Below are 16,187 nucleotides of genomic sequence, written 5' to 3'. Positions count from 1 at the left end.
CAAGGCAAGGCGAGGAGGGTGGGGAGTGACTTGTGATTGAGGGTCTCTCTTGGCGAGGGGCGTCCCCGGATGACGCATAGCATGTGGCAGGGAGGCCGGGCAGTGGGCTGGGAGCCCCAGACCCCTGCGGGGCGCTTGCCCACCCCGCGGCGCGGGCGGAGGGCCGGCTCGCCGGACAGCCTGCTATAATATGTTGACTGTTACATATTTGGCCTTACCCTTGTTAGTAGCCTCAAATCACTCCTTGTTCACCTTCAGGATCATTATCATAGATATACTTCTGACAATCCTCGTACTTAACTATGTTCCCTCATGCTACAGGGGCATGCACATGCTATTCTCACTCTTAGAAATAATCTTTTACAGATCAATCCCCTACTCCCCTCAAGGGATTTGCCTATCTAATTCCAATCACTCTCATTGCTCAGCTAATTTGTGAATTCATAAAGCCCATTACATTAACATAATTCCTTAACACCATGTAATTCTCCTTTATCACAATTATTAAAGTATACTTTATAATAACATAAAAACTCTTCCATGCATGAAGGTTGATATTCAACAATTAAGTTCACTGTATGAAGTTGTAAGTACATATACTGTATATTATGAAAAATGTTAAGGAATTACATACTATAGTTAAATTCATTCATATTTTTTCATAGAAATTTGGAAATATTTATTCCAAGTTGGATCATCACTATATGTGTGTGTGTATATATGTATATATCTTTCATCCTTCATTCACATTATAAGTTCTGATAAAATATTGCCAACAATTAACTTTTATACCAAGGAAGGAAAGAGGAAGGAAGGAAAGAAGGAAATGGAGGGGTTTTAGAACTCTTGAGATTGAGACATATTAGATAAAAACTCAGATCTGTACATTTGTATATGATAATTATTTTCCTGAAATTATATAAAAACGCATAAAGAAAACTGAAAGCTAAATATAAAATTATTTACAACCCAAATTTGAGGTTAATTTATATCTTCAAATGATATGCATTTTTTTAAATTTAATACTACACTGTTCCATTGCTATAATCAAATTCATAAACAGAAAACTATATATGATATATAATCCTCTCACCATTTATAACATCTCTGAAAGCATTTTTGAAGTAGAATATTTTATATTTAAAGTTTTTATCATTAGAAAGGCTTTGAATATTTTAACACTATTAGATTTAATTTACTTCATCGTATTATTTTTTCCAATACATGTGAAATAATATCTTATATGGTTTTGATTCATTCTTTAAGTAGTTTGTTAATATTGTGTAATAAGTGAATTCATGGAATATTGTTATAGAGTTAGACATTTTTATTTGAAGATGTCATCTTTTGTAGTATAATAATAAGGCCATTATTGTAGGAATGTGAAGGAGTTAGACATTGCTTTTAGTAAAATCATCACTCTAACGGGCATATTGGCAATAGCAGCATGCGGTTAAGATCATGTCACTTTTTTGTAAATCTTTAACAAATTCTGAAATCACTCTGGTTCCTTGCAAATTTATAAAACACAATTACTTAGTGGAAGAACAAGGCTGTAGTCAGTGCATGACAAAGGAATGCTGCTTAATAAATAAGTGAGAAGAATTAAGTTTAATTCAAGGAAAGCAGCATTCTTAAAATATTTTGAATTGATTCGAGAAACAGATTTTATGATTATTTAGCAGAGCTTATATAGACATTTATGTGTGTGTATGTATCCTTCATCTCTGTATCAATTCAAATAAGATTTTGCCAAAAAAATAAATTTTAGAGCCAAAAATACCAATCAAAAAGAAAGAAAAGAAGAGGGAAGGAAAGCAGGAAGGCAACTTAACATCAAAAAATTTCATCATTATTTAGAGTAAAGATCTATATCAACTAAACATTTGTATTGTGACCTCCACATTCCACTAAAACTTATGCCATTTACCTACAAATATAAGCTTTTATTTGCTTCTACAATAAATAATACATAAATTTAATGAAACTGCAGCTCAAAAGACGGAAATAGCATTAGAAATTCAGTCATCCAGTGCAGTAGCTAAAGCATGGGTATGACCTGACTCTAAGCAATCAGAGAACAACCAAGAAAATGTGCCAAACTGTTGGATATCCAGATTTGTTCCCAGGGCAGGGAAATAGGCATATCAAGATAAGTAAAAGAATATACCATGTTTAAAGCTTAATTATAATGCAAAATAGATATATATCTATATCTATTTCAAAATGTTAAATTTAAAAGTGGACCAGAAAAAAAACAAAAAACAAAATTACTTCTATAGAGAAAACAAAGAATAGCCTTGTCTTCTTCTATTAAAGACTGACTAGCCACCAAATATTATGGAAATAGCTATAAAGCTTTAAGAAAAAATATTATAATTCTATAATTGTGTTACCACTAATGTTGTTGTGTTTGTAGTTAAGCCAAAGTAATACCAAGACATTCAAAGAATCAGAAGGAATGGTAACTATATATTTATCCTAAAAAATAAATATAAATACTAAGAAAAGGATACATTTTTTAAAATTTAAGAAGTACGATATGATTATATAAATGCTATGTTAAAGGGTATTGAATCTACAGGTAGACAAAATAAGGATCACGTCTATTTTGAAAATATTTCAAAATAAATGCCAATAAATAAAAGTAATTCTTAAAATGATACTTCCGTCTAACTTGTTTGATTTTGTAAATGCATGTTACTTTATATCAATTTGCATTATTGATTATTATATGGTTAATAACACAGATACAATTAAAAGAAAATTATAAAAAAGTTGAGATAGCAAAAATAACTTTCTTTTCTAATATTTACAAATAAAAGATTTAACAGTGAATTTTTATCAATCATAAGTCTTTATATTTTAAGTATAATATAAAATTATAATGGAGAAAAAAGTAAGCAAAAAATGATTCAAATAAAAATGTTAAGGGGAATAATCGTTTATAACATTTGCCAGCTACCTCTGCTTGGTACTATAACCAATCACAAGCCACTGTAGCCGCTGACCTCCATCACTCCCTAAAAGTTCACAGTGGAGATCAGGAATGGAGCACTTTGTGCTGTGGGGAAACTGACAAAATAGAGCTTCAGATAGATGTTTTCAGGAGAAGATTTTATAAGCCCCAATTCTTGCATCTCCTTATATCTAGAAGAGCACAAAATTCATTAATGGTGACGTCTGCTCCTCATAACTGGCAAAAGAACTCAATGTGTGTTTGATTGCACGTAATCCCCTTCACTAAAATTACATATATAATATTGAATTTCCCCCTGCCTCTTCAGAAAAGGTCCTCAGAGCCATCTGAGGTGCTGTCTCCTAGATTATAGTCCTCATTTTGCCCCAAATAAAACTTAATCCACAACTCTCATGTTATACAATTTTATTTTAGTAAACAGCATGTATATTAAAATAGTTCAAAACATTGATGTAACAATTGGTGAAAAGATACCTCTGCCTATATAATTTCAAATTGAAATAAAAAAAAAACTGGGCCACCATGATAATGAATCTGTGTAAGGAGAGACATTTTCAGCATGATGAAAGGAAGATAAATCACTCTAAGCTTAAAACTATGCATCTGGACAAATTAGCAGTTGTGAGAGTAATAACCAAATATACTTCTAGAAATAAAAAGGATGAAAAAAAATTTACACCCAGACATCTTCACAGAGAGAATTTCTGGAGGATGTACTTCAGCCCAGTCTGCTTGATGATCCATGAACTGGTCCAACACAGACGGGAAGGAGACCATAGAAAGAAGCAGAGCCCTGCAGCTTAGTGGGCAGCAGGTTTTATCAGCAAGATAACTTAATTATGAGACTTGTCTTGAGCAGCCACAAGAGTCTCCCTGCAACCCTACCAGAATCTTAAAAGTTTATATAGAAGCCTTAAAATACTGTCCGATGGTCTCGGCAACAAGCACATTACTGTCGCAAGGCTGAGTACTTGGTGGGACTTCTGCAGGGAAGGCAAGCGAAACACATTCCAGTAGTCATGTCCTCTTGATGATCCCTTCAAGACTGATCCCTATCAGGTATAAGTAGTGGGGAAAAAGAAGAAAAGGAAAACAGAGTTAATGACTTCTTGGATATGTAAAACATTTTAAAATTTCTGTGCAAAATTTATAATTAAAATAATGAGTATATTTTTAATGATAGCATTCTGGAAGTCTCTATATCAAAGATTAAATTTAGTTAATTATGGGCTTGTGAGTAATATTTTTTCTGTTTCTATATTTCATAATCTATATTATTCACTAAAGATTTTTAATAATTTAATTACAAAGTTAAAATCATTTCAAATGTATAAATAAAGAGATATTAGAATGGTTATTTTAATAGAAAAATTACAGTGTGAAGCATTAAAAACAATGTAACAACATCAGTAAAGCTGAGTAATTATATTTCTTATGGTTTTCACAAATAAAATGTTACTTTGTTATTAATAATTATATTTACAGTCTTTGAAAACAATCAGGGATTCTCAATATAGAATGTCTAATGTTCATAAAGCAAAATTGTGTGCATAATTTGATTCTAGGACAAAAATATACATATATATAATATACACACACATAATACCCAGGAATTACATACAAAAAAGAATGTTTAATTCTTTATTTGTTACATTACAGTAAGATTTGATTATATTTTTTATTTGCATTTCTAAATTATGAAACATTTGATACATACAGGTTATGATTATAAAATATTTATCCATTACTCTACCACCCAAACTGAGAAATAAAACATGACATTTCCAATATATTTACCCTTGCTCATTTATGTTGCTTAAAACTAAAACTGATATAACTACATTTTATAGTAATAGGTATTTCTTTCTGGTGTTTCTTTTTCTATATTTTTATTTTCAATAATTTTTGCAGCATGTTTAAGTGTTCCTCTTGCAAATATCCTAGAGATTCCCCCCAAATTTCTGAGAATTTATGCATTTTAATGTCTTTTAATAGGGAAATTGACTTAATTTAGGCTTATCCATATGTATTATTGACTAATTTATTTATGACTTTATTTTGTTTTCCACATATAACTTTGTTCATTAATTTTCTTTTTTTTGAGTGACTTTCTTTTGTTTTTCCTTCAGATGCGTTTTTCAGGCATTAAACACCTCATTCATTATACCACTGAAGATAATTTCATTTATTTCATACTTGTATAATATTTTGGCCTTTTCTAGATTTTAAAATTCAGGATGACTTTTCTACAAAACATACATTTCAAGAAGCTGTCTTCTAATCCAGTTTTGCCAATATTATATAAAAAAAAACCTGTTTATTGTTATTTTCTGATAGTTATTATTCTATCCTACACAAGGATAGTTAAATTTTTTCTAATTATATATTTTTATATATATTTTCTACTTTATATCAAGAAAATAGTCATGTTAACTGTTTTTTATATTATAAGTTCATTATGGTATTTTGCTCCATCTTTGGAAATTAGTTTCTGCTATTTAAAGGATTATCTAGTCCATATTTTGACTTTGTTCACTTTACTTTTTGATATACCATCAAAGGCATGATCAATGAAAGGAATAATTTCTAAGCTGAACTTTAAAAAAAATTACAATTTGTTTTCTTTGCAAAAGACATTGTCAAAAGAATGATAAGACGCCACAGATTGGGAGGATGCATATTCAAAAGATATATCTGATAAAAGGCTATTAGCCAAAATATACAAAGAATTCTAAAAAGCTCAACAATAGAACATTAAACAACCTGATTTAAAAAATGAGCAAATTACCTGAGCAGATACCTCACCAAGGATGATGACAGATAACAAACATACGAAAATATGTTCAGCATTGTATGCCATTAGGAAACTACAAATTAAAACAAGAAAATACTACTACATACCTATTAGACTAACCAAATGTAGAACACTGACAACACCAAACATCCTGCCAAGATGTAGAGCAACAGGAACTCTTACTTATTGCTGATGGAAATACAAAATGATTAAAACAGTTTGGAAAGTAGTTTGGCAGTTTCTTACAAAACTAAATGTGCTCTTACCATAAAATCCTTCAAGTCTACTCTTTACAGTTTACCTAAAGGAGCTGAAAACTATGTCCACATGAGAACCTACACAAGGATATTTACATCAGATTTGTTTGTAATTATCAAAACATGGAAGCAACAAAAATATCCTTCAGTAGGAGAATGGATAAACCATAGAACAATCAGACAATGGATTATTATTCAGTGCTGAAAATAAATGAGCTATTAAGCCATAAAAAGATAATATAGATCCTTAAATGTATAATGATAAGTGAAAGAAGCCAATCTACAAAGGCTATGTATTATATGATTCCAACCTCATGATATTCTGGAAAAAACAATACTATGGAGATAATAAAAAGATGAAAAGTTGCTAAGTGTTATGAGAAAGGGAAGATTGATTAGGTAAAGCATAGAGGATTTTTAGGGCAGTGAAACAATTGTGTCTGGTACTGTAACAGTGGATAAATACCATTGTACACTTGTCCAGACACATAGAGTATTCAACACCAAGAGTGAGTCCAAAGGTAATTATGAGTGATTATAATGTGCCAATGTAGATAAGTATATATTTATATATGCTGCTGGGTCCTATAGATCCCAGGACATGGGCTTTCTCTGGGAAGAATGATTGTTGCATCAGGGTCTTGGTCCTCTCACATATGTAGATATAGGGTAGACTGACAAAAAAAGAATGTCTGGATACTGAGAAACTCAAAATTAAAGTGAGAAGATTTACAATAATAAAAACCAACTAATCCCTTGAAGATTTCTAGATTAATTAGACAAAAAAGAACAGGGAGGACTTTCTTATAGAGTTTCCAACCTTTGTCTAACAATTTGTACACCTCACAGAATATATATTTTTAAATGTACATATAAAAATGACAAAAAATAACTATATAGTAAGTCAGAAAGGAAGTGTCCACAAATTTCATGATGCTAAAGTTGTACTATTTTCATAAAAATAAGTAAGATAAAATTTAAACAACAAAAATGGCTAATTGTCTGGCTAACTGAAATTTATCAACCTTCTTTTTGAAATTAACTAAAACATGTACTTTATTATTAAAGCCCTTAATGTGCTTTTATTTTATCCTATTTACCTCTCTTTCTTCACTACGGAGTATCCTGAGATTTAAAAATGCATTCTCCTGCTTTTCTTTATAATTTCTTGAACACACTTATATATCAATAAAATGATATCATTTAGTTTAAGTTGCCATTTATATTTATTAAATGTTATATTGTTGTTCAATTTCCCCTGAAACATTCTCTTTACTGCAATTTTTATATTTAGAATTATTAATTTTTATAAAACTGAAATTTTTAGAATGCAACTTAAAAATTACTCCATTAATCCATTTTCCAAAAAGTGGATGTTTGAGTTATTTATGATGTTTGATTACTATAAGCAATGATGTTATAAACATACTTGTATATTTATCTTGGTGCACACTGAACACAGGCAGAAGGTTGAAGGTAACTTAGGAAAGAAATTGCTAGAGTTTGTGTGTTGAAACCTTTAATTTATAAGGATATTATAATTTTCTGAAGTTAATGTAATAGAGGAGAAAAAATCTGACTCTATATTAGATCTGTTCCTTTAGCTTTGACCACTGTGCCCTGTTTCCTAGGCTTGGTCTTGCTAGCTTTGCACTCACATAAAGATAACAAGCTGTAGAATAGAGAATAACATTTGTTTTTTGGAGGTTTACAGGGACACCATGAACTGCCCCTCATGGACAGCTGCAAGAACAAAGAATTTCTACAGCAAGATGTTTGCAACAACCTACCATACACCTTCCCTTGTTTTTTATTTGTTTGTTGTTGTTGTTTGTTTTTGTTTTTGTTTTGTATAAAAGAAGCCTGTATTGTGACTGGACCTGGATGGTTCTCCAAGACATTATTCAGCCATCCTCTCGGTCTGCCAGCTTTCCAAATAAAGTCGCTATTCCTTGCCCCAACACCACATCTCTTGTACTTAAAGTTTAAAGTTTAAACTTAAAGTTTCAAGTTTGGGTAAGTGTTTTTCTAACTTTTCTGCTAAGTGTTACTGCCTAATATTTATGGCTGGAATTTACACTCACCTAAATTTCTTCAAGAATAACTTGACTATCATTGGCTGTGTCTTTTTCCATATAAATTTTAGAGTAAGTTTGTTGAGTACCATTCAAACCTCTGCCAGCATTTAATCATAGAGATTAAATCTGTGAATCACTTTGGTAAGATTTTATATGGTTAAAATATAGGCTTTCCATATTCATGAAGAAGCTATATTTCTCCATTTACTTTTGTATCTTTAATGCATTTCCACACAGTCATATATTTTTTCTGATGGCTCACAAGACATTTACTTGGTGAATTCCTTTTCTTCATATTTTCTGTGGTTAAAATTGTATCTGTTTATTGTATTTCTAACATTTTGTTTCTAGGCATAGAAATACACCTGATATTTAGTCCCTGAAAACTACTCTTTTATATTTATTTTTTTAAACATAAACAGTTTAGAATATTTCTTTCAGATTCTAGTAAATAATACATTTGATTCTGTTTCTTACTAAGTTCTTATGTACCTCCCTTACAATGATGAATGGAAGAGGTCATAGAGGATATTGTTATCTTGTTTCTAATATTGAATTTAATGTTTTTACCTTTTTTGTATTAATCACAATAGTTTACTTTGGGTGTTTTTTTTTCCAGATATTCTTTGTCAGAATAAAGAAGTTCTTTCATTTCTTGTTTTCTAAGAGCTTTTTATCAGGAATAGTATTGGACTTTAAACACGTACTTTCTCTGCATCTTCTGAAATGATCAATTGCTTTTCCCCTTGTAGTTTTGTAATCTATTAATGTGCCATAATACATTAATTTATTGTATACAGGCAAACTAATTTGCATTGTTGGAATAATCCCATTTATTTTTACAGGTCAATTTTGTCTACAGATTCATATTTTTCTACTGTATTTACTTATTTTTGTTCTGTTATTTTGTGTGATAGTAAATATGAGACAGTTTACGCTTTAAGAATTAAATATGCAATGCTGAATCTCACTTTTTTCATAAGGGGTACCTGAGCTCAAACTATTTAAATTGTGAGTTATGAACAAGTAACATTTAGTCAACCTGTGATGAAAGATTCATGGTGAAAAAACGCCCACTATAAAACTATGTAAAGTGAACGCTAGGTCCTTGCTTCACCTAATCCACATAACTGGATATTTACATTTGCTTTTCTCACAGGAGGGTACATCCTTCTTTTAATTTTATATTTATATATAATATGCTGGAAGGAGCATATTCTTGTCAGAGATTTTATAGTTACTAAAAATTTAATCTAATTTTAAGGGGGTCGATGTCAAAGTGTACCAAATAACTACTTCCAGAGATTTGAGGTGTGACCATAATCACTGAAAATACACAGTTAATTTATGCCAAATGACTTTCTATTATTAATGTACATATGTACATGAAAAGGTTGTTTTAGTAAATTTAGTACATTATACAAGGACTAACAATACAAAGGTCCCTAAACATTTAAATTTTCATTAGTAATATATTTATGTGTGATCATTGTTTTAATCACGTAATACTATTTATTGCTCATACATGATATACCAAAATCATGAAAGACATAGCTCTAAGGACTAGAGGTGTATAATATAAAATAAGAGTGTGCTTTATTTTAAGGAGTTAACAGTTACATATTAATGGCTTTAAGTCTAGCATATATTTCTTTCTCTTAGTGGCCTTGAATTTTTATATTTACATTGCCTATTTGTCATTTTTTGAGCCAACTCAGATCAAACACAAACACAACTCTAAAAAATTACCTAAACACACTGACACAACTTTTTTTTTAAATCAAGAAGCAACTCCATCACTGTCTTCCATGTTTATGTAAACTGGTTAACTACACAGGGAGCTTACAGGGCCTTCTGAGGAGAATAATTTGCCTATACTTTGATGATCACTTAAGAAATTGTCATGGATACATTTGGTAGAATATAATCATTCATATTATTACATTTATACCATTGATGTTTTCACTGTTTCTGCCTTTGTTGCTTGGTTCTTAAATTATAGTTAAATAATGATGAAGCCTCTGTTTCCTTAAAACAGGGAACACATATTTATACTCCTGTAAATATTTTTAAATAGAAGATCTAAAAAGAAAAACATATCTGATATTGCAATCACTGTAAAACACAGATTCATTTGTGTCTGTCAGCTATGGGTCTGCAACAAAACATCCCATAACTTAGAGGCTGATAAAGATAAATATTCTTATGCACTGACTAATTGTTCAGCTGGGGTTCTAACTCAAACTGCTGACCCACTAGGCCAGCTCTGCTGAGACCTCTGATGCCCTCACTTTTGTTTAGTTCTAGGACATGGGTTCAGTTCAGGTCTAATCTTAAGTGCCTTTGATTTGTTTGAAACCAATCAGCCTACTCAGCATGTCTTCATGGTAGAGGTAGAGTACAAGAGAGAAAGCCCAGTGCATAGGCACATTTCAAGCCTTGGCTTGCATCACATCATATCTGCTGATAGCCTAAGGGCCAAAGCAGGTTACAAGTTCAAGCCCAAAAGTAGGAGAAGATAAATACTCCTCATGTGGAAATATAATGGCAAAGGATATTCTAATATGCACCATAACCTTCCCTGACCTCCACTCAAAAGTTCCCCACTGAAAATTAGAAGCTTAATTGTAATGGTTAGTAATTTTAAAAAAGATCTTTTTTAGAAAAAGGACTCTATATTAACACTTTCTATATCACTGACATTTAAGACAGTGCTGGTCACGTATTAGGCACTCTCTAAATGTTTACTGGCTAGCTGGCTGGGTGACCTGGTGTCAGACACATAGACATGTTATCAATATAATAATGTCCAACTAAAAGAAAGTTACATTATTGTACCAAGAACTGGATTGTCTTGCCCACGCAGTTTTTAAAAAATATGCATATAAAATACAATATACAGTATAATTCACTCAATTCACAATATGAAACACAACAATGAAGGTAATATTCCCACTGGATATTCCCCGTTGACATTCTCTGATGTATTAACTCTCCTGGAAGGAGTTGCATTAATTATTAGATATTTAATTAGATTTTCACTAATGGTGTAAACACAATATGAAAATTGACTTTGATTTGCATTGTCATTTAGATTCATTAATCAACTGAGAGATATGAACAATCATGGCAGGAGACTGAAACTTCAGCATTGAGGGGTTTTTAAAATATGCTTGGCATCATTAGATGAACATATAGTCTCGATTACAGAATGTGAAATTCCATTAAATTACCCCATATGAGTCAATGCCCAGAGGACCATTTTTGATCAGGGTAGAATAACTCATTCTCTAGGACCTTAGGATGGAAAATTTTATATTTTAATGAAAAGTAACATCATGAATACTCTTTATTCCTTCACTGTAAAAGGCAGGAACTGTTATTCCCCTTCAGTAAGTATAACAGTTGCTTGAAAGAATAAACAAACTTTGAATTTAAAAACTAGAAAAATTCTTTGTTTTTGTTATTGTGATTTAGATTCCACGTATGAGCGATCTCATATGGTATTTTTCTTTCTCTTTCTGGCATACTTCACTAAGAATGACATTCTCCAGGAGCATCTATGTTGCTGCAAATGGCATTATGTTGTCAGTTTTTATGGCTGAATAGAATTCCATTGTATAAATATACCACATCTTCTTTATCCAGTCACCTGTTGATGGACATTTAGGCTGTTTCCATGTTTTGGCTTTTGTAAATAGTGCTGCTATGAACATTGGGGTGCAGATGTCATCCTGAAGTAGATTTCCTTCTGGATACAAGCCCAGAAGTGGGATTCCTGGGTCATATGGTAAGTCTATTCCTAGTCTTTTGAGGAATCTCCACACTGTTTTCCATAGTGGCTGCACCAAACAGGACAGAAGTAGACTCACAGACAGAGAATACAGACCTGTGGTTACCCGGGGGGTGGAGGGTGGGAAGGGTAGACTGGGATTTTAAAATTGTAGAATAGATAAACAAGATTACACTCTATAGCACATGGAAATATACACAAAATGTTATGATAACTCACAGAGAAAAAAATGTGACAATGAGTGTGTATATGTCCATTTTTGACTGAAAAATTGTGCTGAACACTGGAATTTGACACAACATTGTAAAATGATTATAAATCAATAAAAATGTTAAAAAAAGAAAATAAAAAAATAAAAAATAATAAAAAACTAGAAAAATTCTGTACTTTTTACTTATTTTGCCAGTGTTTTTCTTTATAATTATTAGTAGTAAAAAATCACAAAGTCACTTGGGATCTATTGTCCACCCCCTTTTTTTTTAGTATTGGCTAAATGAGCTAACCCTGCAAAATACACATTATCTTTGCCCACAACAGGCATGTGTGTGTGTGCCCCCACATACAGAACACAATATATCCACACACCCTCCTTACTACTATTTATTGTAGTATAAAATCTCCTAAGTTTAGGACCAAAGTCATTGTTTTGAACTCTATGTCTCTGATGAAAACACAGAAATGAATCCTTCACTGCCTCTCCTATGAAACAGTCATTGTCAAACACTTGCACTGCTCTGTAACTACTGACTACATGTCTTTCACTATCTTAATAAGACCACATACTCCCAACATCAGGCACTGTGGTTTGAACCTCAGTCTATATACCGTGTACATAACAAGGCCTAGCCCAGATTTGTTTAAAATCTGTTTTCTGCAATAGGGCCATAGGTTTGATTGGGATAGTCTCTTGCAAATTCTCCTTTGATTTTTGTTTAAAATGAATTTCTAATTCCTCAGTTGTCTTAGTTATGATAAGGTTTGCAAACCCAAATGAATTTGGAACACACCATAATCAACATTTGTATGAATGAATCATAGAAATATGTGCACAATTGGTAAAATATATACCACAGTGGTTGGTGTAAGTAGTCAGTTGTATTACAAAAAACAATAATAAAATAAAACAGGCACATGAATAGTTCAGTAAATTATACAAAAAGTTTATTTATGATCTATATAATTTTTCTTTCTTTGGGTAATTTTCTATTTTATCTATCAAATGATAGGATTAAGAAAGATAATTTTGAAATTTCTCTTCATTTCCAAGAAAAATATAGTAGAACTTTAGAAATCTATATATTAATGGCATTTGCATTTATTTATACACAGTTCCTATGTGTTTCTGGCTAGAAGTAGAAATTACTGGCTTAAATGTGTGCTGGTTTCCACTGTTCACTAGCTAAAATTGAAGTAAATAACTATTAAAAATAATAACTATTTAAAATTCAAAGTACTGAATTTTCTTCCAACTAATTTTATCAGAGCAGCAGTTACATAAGATTAAAATCTATATTTATATTTTTCTTGGTAGTACATGAACTTCAGAATTCCATGTAATAGAATATGTAAGCTATCCACCTCTTTGTATGTGTCATGAATATTAAATTATTAATATATTATCTTAGAAGTTAAAAGTAAGGATTTAGTTAACAAATGATTATTGAATTTTTTATGTAAATTTTGTGTCCTGCACTGTAAAAATTTGAAATCTACAATCATAGACTATAGAACAAGCAGATATACACAAGACAAGTTAAGCCCACACTGTTTCAAGAGGCTTCTATTTTTAAAATGTATTAAATATTTATTATCACAGATTGATGTGTTTAGGCAAATCGTTTTAAAATATGTTGTCACAATTACTTTGGAAACAACAATAATTTTTATCACTATCCTAATTTTCAGTGTATATTCACATGTGATTCCAACAACTATGACACTGAGTTGCTGAAGCAAAATCAAACATTTTAGAAATAAAGAAATTAAAGTATAGGAAAATTAATTGACTTGCAGCAATTTTTTGCACTGTCATCTTGGCTAAGCTAGAAAAGTTTACAAGAATCCCCTATTCTGTATGATACTTTGTTAACTGGCCCAAATAAGAAATTCTTTTTACAAATTTTGGAAGGGGAAAATAAAGCAGCTCATCTGAAATCTGTTATTTTAGAGGTACGAGTAACAAACAAACAGATACATGTGGATTCTAGCTAGTTCTTGCTGTCTTTCTCTCCACACCCACATCATCTTCCCAAATGAAAATCTTGCTGACCAAAAGCCACTGAGACCCAACAGATTATTGGAGACAGCAGCTTTCCCTAATCTTTTCCACCTTTGCAGACTCACTTGGGCAGCCCAAACTGCTTTATATCAAAGGGTTGGATATCGTCTTTTCTCTGATCCTCCAATTCTCCCTTTTAGAAATTTATGACCCCAGCAATACACACAATTTGGGGAAGTGCTATCACATATCTAACCCTTTTTTACATAATACTCATATTTTTTTTCATTTTCAGATTGAATATGACTGAGATATAACTTTGATGAGATCACACTGTTATTAAATGTCAGTATTGAAAATCAAATATTTCTTACTATATCTCAATCTTGAAAGAAAAAATATTTCCAAAAAAAAAAAAAGAGGATTTGTTAGGGTATGTATTTACTCAAAAAGAATTTGGGAGCAAGAATAAGAGGTTTCAAGAGAGAAAGAAGTGAGAAAAAAGGAGATAATATAGCAGGAGAGAATAATTCATGCTTAAGAATGTTTTCATGGTACCCAATGCTAACTGCCAGGTGGCTGGTTATATCAGAAAATACTGGTATAATTGATAACATGGAAAACTTTCAAAGTTTCATGCTCTTAAATTTCATTGAGGATAAAAATGTCCTGATTTTGTATATAGGCTAGGTATACTCATGTGTGTGTGTGTGTGTGTGTGTGTGTGTGTGTGTGTGTATGTGTGTGTGTGTGTACACACACACACACATATATATATATCTCCAAATTTCAGTGGATTAAACAACAAAGATTTAGAATTTACTCAAGCAAAGTCTGTATCCAGATAAGAAGCGAGATGAACTGTTCCAAAACCAGAAACTCAGTGATTCAGAACAAGGAAATTACCGCCATCTTGAAGCAACACCATATGGAGCTTACTGCCTCCTCATGGGCATCTCAGAAAAAGAGGCACCTGCAGAGCCATTGCTGGGTTTTCCATGCTTTGTGCCAAAACTTATACATGTAAATTTGACTCATGGCCATTGGACAAAGCTAATTACATGACCTCAATTATCTTAAAGTGGATAAATAATATAGTCTTGCTTGTGCACAGAAAGGATACTAATGAACACTGATAATAATTTTTCCATAAAGCTTAATATTTGAAATATTTGACTTTGGCATAGGGCTTTATGGTATTGGGTATATTATCTGTTAAATTATCTGTTCCTCAATTTTCTCACTAATAAAATGGAAGGCAGTAATATTCCACTATTAGAACAATTAGGGAATCAAATGCAGGCATATAGCACTCAATAATATTAAACATTATCAAAATCATCATTATCATCATCATCATTCTCTATATCTCTAGTCTTTGACAACATGTATCACTGAGGCTGATAGATTTTGACAAAAAAATAAAATATTAGAGTTGAAAAGAATTTTAGAAATTACATACTCTGGTCCTGTCCTTTCATTTATGAGAAAAGAGATGTCCATCAGTTAAGTGACCTTCCTGGGCCCAAATCTCCTTAACAGCAAAATTGAAAAAAGATGTCTAAGTCCAGTGTCCTTTTTTCTCAAGATAGGGAAATTAGAACTTTCTATCAAGCATAGACTGAAGATATCCAACTCTTTTGTATATTGCTAAATCTGTTCCATGTTACCTTTGCCCATTTTACTCCATCGATTAATTGACATTTTGTAATTAATTAAAATCTTCCCAAAGGTGCAAGCTTAATGACTTTATAAGCATGGCAGAAATATGTTGATATAGTAAAGTGCTTATTGCCTGAGCAAATGCATTTTACAATTTCTAAGAACTAGTCACCCAAGGAAATTTTGCTTACTGTGCTAAAAATTAGGGATATTCATGGGGGGAAATGAACAAGAAAAAATTAAAAAGAGAAACTGTTAATAGATAAGTTTACTTAAAATATTTCATTATTGAAAGAATGTAGTATTTGACTTATAATGATACAAATGATTTTTTATTCTCCCATTTCCATCAAAACAGAAAAAAAGATGCTATTAGAATTGTATGGATCAATAAAACCTTACAGA

Source organism: Vicugna pacos, unplaced genomic scaffold (genome assembly GCF_048564905.1).
Source record: "Vicugna pacos unplaced genomic scaffold, VicPac4 scaffold_20, whole genome shotgun sequence".
Classification (NCBI taxonomy): domain Eukaryota; kingdom Metazoa; phylum Chordata; class Mammalia; order Artiodactyla; family Camelidae; genus Vicugna; species Vicugna pacos.
The sequence above is the reverse complement of the archived record's forward strand: the minus strand, read 5'-3'. Positions refer to the sequence as shown.